Here is a 7,475-nt window from a genome sequence, read left to right as displayed (position 1 = left end):
TCACAAAATATATATCACTGACCAGAGTTCTGCTCCATTTTAAAAATGGCTCCATGATATTCTACTGCATAGATGTATTATCGCTTATTTATCCCCTCTCCAATTGTCCTAACCTAGATTGGTCACTTAGGTTAGTCCCAAGTTTTACGACTATAGTAAATGCTGTAATGATTATTCTTATACATTTTGGTGTTCATGTGTTTTTTTTGTTTGTTTGTTTTTTTAGGTCAAGATGAGTTTATAGTCTGAATAGCACAACTTAACTGCATCCAAAACCATTTTTCAAATTCATCTTTAAGCTAGTCAAAAACAGATTATTTTAATTCATTGGAATACAATTACTTTACAATGTAGTGTTAGTTTCTGCTGTTGAATGAAGTGAGTCAGCTGTGTATATATCCCCCCTGCACCTTGAGCCCTCCTCCCAGCCCACTCCCATGCCACCCGTGTAGGTCACCACAGAGCAGCCAGCCGCGCTCCCCGTGTGGTGTACAGGCCCCCGCTAGCTAGCTGTTTTACACATGGCAGTGTATGCATGTCAATCCTAATCTCCCAGTTTATCCCACCCTCCTCTTTCCCACTGTGTTCACAAGTCTACTCTTTACATCTACATCTTTATTCCTGCCCTGAAAATGGGTTCATCTGTACCGTTTTCCTAAATTCCACACACATGAATGAATATACGATATTTGTTTTTCTCTTTCTGACTTCACTCTGTAAGACAGACTCTTGTTATTGTTGCTTAGTCGTGTCTGACTCGTCTGCGGCCCATGGACTGTTGCCCACCAGCCTCCTCTATCCATGGAATTTTCCAGGCAAGAATACTGGAGTGGGTTGCCCTTTCCTTCTCCAGGGGATCTTCCCAACCCAGGGATCGAACCTGTGTCTCCTGCATTGGCAGGTGGACTCTTTACTGCTGAGCCACCAGGGAAGTATGAGAGACTCTAGGTCCATCCAGAAACAGTGATTTTTAAAAACCACTTACCACTGAACATACAGGACCTCTGAGAAGGCAGCTTGACTATACCATGTGGTTTTTGTAAAATGAATTTCTAGAGGTGTAACTCTGGGTCTAATGGTATGAATATTTAAAAAAATTTTAAGTTCTAGCAAATAATTAAATCAAACAAGTTTTGCCAAATGACATGTTCACACAGGGTCCTAGAGTAGTCATTCTTTATTCTTTTGTCAAAGCTAAGTATTTTTAATTTTTTAAGTTTTTATTTCTCTAGTGGGTGAAAAATAATACCCTATTGTTTTAAATTGAATTCCCCCAATTACAAGGTTGAATATCCTTTTAATATACTTATTCAATTCAGTTTAGTTCAGTTCAGTCGCTCAGTCGTGTCCGACTCTTTGCAACCCCACAAATTGCAGCACGCCAGGCCTCCCTGTCCATCACCAACTCCCAGAGTTCACTCAGACTCACGTCCATCGAGTCTGTGATGCCATCCAGCCATCTCATCCTCGGTCATCCCCTTCTCCTCCAGCCCCCAATCCCTCCCAGCATCAGAGTCTTTTCCAATGAGTCAACTCTTCGCGTGAGGCGGCCAAAGTACTGGAGTTTCAGCTTAAGCATCATTCCATGTGTATTTCTTCTTCTATAAGATCTCCTTTCTATTCTCTCCCTCTTCTTCCATTGGATTTTGGCTTTTCTCTATTGATGTAAAGTAATGCTCTATCTTCTAGACATTGATTTTTTTGTTGTTGTTGCATATATTACAAGCATTTTCCCTCTAGCATCTCTCGCTTGTCTTTTAACTTGGTGGTGTCTTTTGATGCAAAGATGTTTTAAAATTCTATGTATGTATTACCTCTCATTTTTTCAAATTATGAGATGTTCCAAGTTCATAGACAAATATAAAGGATAATGTACAATCTATATACTCAACATCAGTTTTGTACTTAACATCTTGGTACATTTAAATTCCAGTCCCAAAGAAGGGCAATGCCAAAGAGTGTTCAAACAACCATACAATTGTGCTCATTTCACACAATAGCAAGGTTATGCTGAAAATCTTTTAAGTCCGCTTCAGTAGTACATGAACTGAGAACTTTCAAATGTACAAGCTGGAAAAGACAGAGGAACCAGAGATCAAATTGCCAAGCTTCCTTGGATCATAGAGAAAGCAAGGGAATTTCAGAAAAACATCTACTTCTGCTTCATTGATTATGCCAAACTGAGGAAAATTCTTCAAAAGATAGGAATACCAGTCCACCATACCACCCTCCTGAGAAAACTTATATGTGGTTCAAGAAGCATCAGTTAGAACCAGACATGGAACAGTGGACTTGTTCAAAATTGGAAAAGAAGTACTTGAAGGCTGTGTATTGTTACCTGTTTATTTAGCTTAAATGAGAGTACATCATGTGAAATGCCAGGCTGGATGAATCATAAGTTGGAATCAACATTGCCAGGAGCAATATCAACAACTTCAGATATGCAGATGATACCACTCTAGTGGCAGAAAGAGAAGAGGAACTAAAGAGCTTCTTGATAAGAATGAAAGAGGAGAGTGAAAAAGCTGACTTAAAACTCAGCATTCATAAAACTAAGATCATGGCATTTGGTCCCATCACTTCATGGCAAATAGAAGGGGAAAAGTGGAAACAGTGACAGATTTTATTTTCTTGGGTTTCCAAATCACTGCTAAACCTCCCTGAGCGCCACTTTTCTCATCTGTAAAGTAGAGCTATGCGTGGCTATCTTATGGTTGCCTTGAGAATTGCCTGCAATAATGTAAACAAGGTGCCCAGCCCCTGGCAGCCTAGCTCCATGAGCAATGGTGGTTATTGGCAAAGGTAACACTCAAATAACTGTCCTTGGGAGCCCCCATGGACAGTGTCATAAAGGCTGTGACACCCTATTGCTGCCCCAAGTGGCAGGGATGCAGCATGGTTAAGAGCACAAGAGCTGGAGGACAGTACAAGGGACCAGATATAAGGATTGGGCACATGGAGACTTGATCAGGGAACAGGGTAGCAGCGGTGGCCTGCAGGCACCCGCAGCAGGCTGGCTAAGGCGGGGATTTGAACTCAGGATAAAAGATGCTGTGCTATGCGGTCATTGTAATGATAATTAGGTAAGTGAAAGTGAAGTCACTCAGTCGTGTCCGACTCTTTTGTGACCCTGTGGACTGTAGCCTACTAAGCTTCTCCATCCATAGGATTCTCCAGGCAAGAATACTGGAGTGGGTTGCCATTTCCTTCTCCAGGAGATCTTCCCGACCTGGGGATCGAACCCAGGTTTCCCGCATTGGAGGCAGACCCTTTAACCTCTGAGCCACCAGGGACTGCAGAAATGTAAGAAAATGGTACTTTATGAAAACGGCAGAATTATAAAGAGGTACACACTCTCTGGTTGCAGCTAAATAAAAATATTAAGGTTAAAAAAAAGCAATTGTGGAATTAGCAAGTGTGAGAGTGAGGCTAGGACTATTCTCAGTTGATACAGCAGATGCTGTGTTTGCCTCCTTTAAGCTGTTTTTTCAACCTGTTTTGTTTTTTAAAGTTTAACTAAGTGTTGATATGGGCTATCGTATGCAATTTTAAAACAGCATGATCATTTCTCAGGCTTCCACAGTGCTGTTGATATCTTAGGCAACTGATACAGCTGTTGTGGGCTTTCCTGGTAGCTCAGCTGGTAAAGAATCTGCCAGCAATGCAGGAGACCCCAGTTCAATTCCTATGTCGGGAAGATCGCTAGAGAAGGGATAAGCTATCCACTCTAGTATTCTTGGGCTTTCCTGGTGGCTCAGACTGTAAAGAATCCACCTGCAATGCAGGACACCTGGGTTTGATCCCTGGGTTGGGAAAATCCCCTGGAGGAGGACATGGCAACCCACTCCAGTATTCTTGCCTGGAGAATCCCTACTGACTGAGGATCCTGGTGGGCTGTGGAAAATTCTGAGAGATGGGAATACCAGACCACCTGACCTGCCTCCTGAGAAACCTGTTTTCAGGTCTAGAAGCAATAGTTAGAACCAGACATGGAGCAGTGGACAGGTTTCAAATTGGGAAAGGAATACAATAAGTCTGTATATTGTCACCCTGCTTATACACAGTGTCCATCATTCAAAATGCTGGGCTGGATGAAGCACAAGCTAGAATCAAGATTGCCAGGAAAAACATCAATAACCTCAGATATGCAAACAACACCACCATTATGGAGGAAAGCAAAGAAGAACTAAAGAGCCTCTTGATAGTGAAAGAGGAGAGTGAAAAAGCTGGCTTAAAACTCAATGTTCAAAATATGAAGATCATGGCATCTGGTCCCATCACTTCATGGCAAACAGATGGGGCAACAATGGAAACAGTGAGAGACTTAATTTTTGGGGGCTCCAAAATCACTGTAGATGGTGACTGCAGCCATGAAATTAAAAGACGCTTACTCCTTGGAAGGAAAGTTATAACCAACCTGGACAGCATATTAAAAAACAGAGACATTACTTTGCCAACAAAGCTCTGTCTAGTCAAGGCTATCATTTTTCCAGTAGTCATGTATGGATGTTGAGAGTTGGACTGTAAAGAAAGCTGAGTGCCGAAGAATTGATGCTGTTGAACTATGGTGTTGGCAAAGACTCTTGAAAGTTCCTTGGACAGCAAGGAGATCCAACCAGTACCTCCTAAAGGAAATCAGTTCTGAATATTCATTGGAAGGACTGATGCTAAAGCTGAAGTTCCAATGATTTGGCCACCTAATGGGAAGAACTGACTCATTGGAAAAGACCCCAAAGCTAGGAAAGATTAAAGACAAAAGAATAAGGGTGTAGCAGAGGATGAGGTGGTTAGATAGCATCGCTGACTCAATGGACATGAGGGTGAGCAAATTTGAGGAGATAGTGAAGGACAGGGAAGCCTGGCAAGCTGCAATCCATGGATTTGCAAAGTGTCGAACATGACTTAGTGACAAAACAACAGCATTTACATATCCCCAGCATCTTGTAATTTCATTTGCAGTTTTATCCTTTTTTAAAAAGCAAAAAATGATATTTAATTTTCCAATAAATTGCGATTGCATTTACTGACATATTTTATAAATTTCTGTGCTCCTCATTGCTTCTTGTGGTCCACATCTTCCCTCTGGGTTTACTTTATTTCTAAATGAAGTACATCTTTGATAGTGCTTTTAGTGAGAGGCTGTGGGTGTTGAGTTCCTTTAGTATTTTTTATGGTTAGTAATGTGTCTTTATTTTGCCTGAACTCCTAAATAGTAGCTGGGGTAGAGACTGCTAGCTGCCCAGCCCACAACTTGTCTTCCTCCTTCCTTGGAAACAGAATTGGAACACATTTTATTTAGGGTTGCTGTATGCTCAGCAGAAAGCCTATGTTTTCTAGACGCTCATAGCCATGAGTGGCTAATTAGATGTAAGCAGAAAAACTGAGTCGGGGGAGAGTGTCCTAAAGAGAGCTGCCTTAGCCAAAAGGAGCACGCTTTCATCCTTGTCCTTTTTTGGGGGAACACAGGAGACTTGCTTGGACAATGAAGAGAGAAGCCACAGGCTTAGGAAAGTACAGGAGAAGCACAGGAATGGGTTTGGGTTTTGTGATGCCCCGCCCACTCCTGGGCTGCGGCTTCCATGTTCCTTTGATACGACACAATGAAACCCTCATTTAATTTGTGTAAGCCTCTTTTTAGGTCTCTGACGCTAACAGCAAAATTCAATTTTAGGGTGATGTTTGTTTTCCTCTCAACTTTTGAGGATGATATTTTATTGTGCTTAGCAATCTTATATCTTGGATCAGAGATCTGCTGTTAGTCTAATTGTTCTATCTTCTTTTCTGATCCTTTAAAAAATTTCCCCATGGCCCTTATTTTTTTTTTTTAACGCATCTGTGACTGGATTTATTTGTATTTATCTCACTAGATTCTTAGGATGTGCTTTCTGTTTAATGACTCATGCCTTTATCCAATTTTGGAAAGATTTTTAATAATTATCTCTTAAAATATCGAGTCCCTGTCATTCTTTTCATTCTCTCTTTTTTTCTGGAATTAGATGAATGTTAAGACTTCTCTCTTAGTTCTTCCTTCTTGTTGCTTAACTGCATTATATTTTGTGTGTGTGTTTCTGGGTGAATTCCTCAGTTCCATAATTTAGACTATGAAATTTTTATCATCTATTAAACTTGTGAAATTTACTGACATTTTTCTTCAATTTCAAGGATTTCTAATGAGTTCTCTCTTACTTTACTATCCTCACTTTATTGCTGCCTAGTTTTGTTTAATGATATCTTACTCTTTTCAGTACAGAAGTTATAGTTTCACTTTTCTCTAAGAACATACTAAATATACTGTAATTAAAAGTCTTTGTCCAATTATACAAAATTAATTTCATCTAAAACACTCAAATCACAACAAATTGAGGATGTGGCAGATGCCTCTATCTATTTGAACAAAATTTAACCCAGAACATGGATATCAGACCAAATCATACAATTTATATCAACCATATGAATGGCAACATTAAAAAAGAAGCAAATTCAGTATGTAAGAACAGATTGTGATATAATATCTAAAATGCATGGCACTTTTGCTGATAAAGAAAAGAAGATAAAACTGTGGAACAAATGGCAACAATCGTGAACAAAAAGCCTGGTCAGGGAATACCAAATTAAGCTGATACCAAGGAAATGCAATACCGAGTTCTCAGGTCCTTGATCACCCTCCAAATTATATTTATTCCTTAATAATTTACTGGAAGAGACTAGTGAAATGATGTTGACCATGTTGTTTAATCAGTTTCCTGGTTTCAGAGAAGTATGTTTGGCACTTCTGGGACTACTTTCAGGAGGCATGACATTGCTTTTGTTGAATTTGAAATGATGGATAGGCTGAAGCTACCAGGAATGCTTTGTAGGGACTTAAGATACTGTCTTATCCATGAAGATCACCTAATCAAAGAAGTAATATTTAGGATAGCTGTCTTAAAAAAAATTTTTTTTTTAATTTATTTGGCTGTTTTGAGTCTTAGTTGCCCGTTGCATGTGGGATCATAGTTCCCTGACCAGGGATTGAGTCCCCATTCCCTCTGTTGGCAGGCAGATTCTTAATCACTGGACCACCAGCTAAAGTCCCTAGGATAACTGTCTTTAAAATACTTGATATTATTTATAGCTTCACTTTAATAACATTTGGTCAAGCCACTTTAATAGTTGGGGGTAGAGGGGAAGTGTTTGTGAAATTTTCATGAAGGATTTAAAAAAATTACCTAGTCTGTGTTTGTGAAAGTGAAAGCTGATCAGTCACGTCTGACTCCTTGTGACCCCATGGACTATACACTCCATGGAATTCTCTAGGCTAGAATACTGGAGCGGGTAGCCATTCCCTTCTCCAGGGGATCTTCACAACCCAGGGACTGAACCCAGGTCTCTAGCATTGCAGGTGAATTTTTACCAGCTGAATTGCCTTAATGAATTATGAACTGTGAAGGCCTTAATTTTGTACAATAAACTTTTATTTGTAAAAAAATGAAAAA

The 7,475-nt window shown here is 40.0% G+C and overlaps 1 pseudogene; it reads left to right on the top strand.

Moving 5' to 3' along the window:
* The first annotated feature begins 6,411 nt into the window (after positions 1–6,411).
* LOC138415907 (U2 small nuclear ribonucleoprotein B''-like) lies at positions 6,412–6,907 on the top strand (annotated as a pseudogene).
* Positions 6,908–7,475: the final 568 nt, after the last annotated feature.

This window comes from Ovis canadensis, chromosome 12 (assembly GCF_042477335.2).
Source record: "Ovis canadensis isolate MfBH-ARS-UI-01 breed Bighorn chromosome 12, ARS-UI_OviCan_v2, whole genome shotgun sequence".
Classification (NCBI taxonomy): domain Eukaryota; kingdom Metazoa; phylum Chordata; class Mammalia; order Artiodactyla; family Bovidae; genus Ovis; species Ovis canadensis.
The sequence above is the reverse complement of the archived record's forward strand: the minus strand, read 5'-3'. Positions and strand labels throughout refer to the sequence as shown.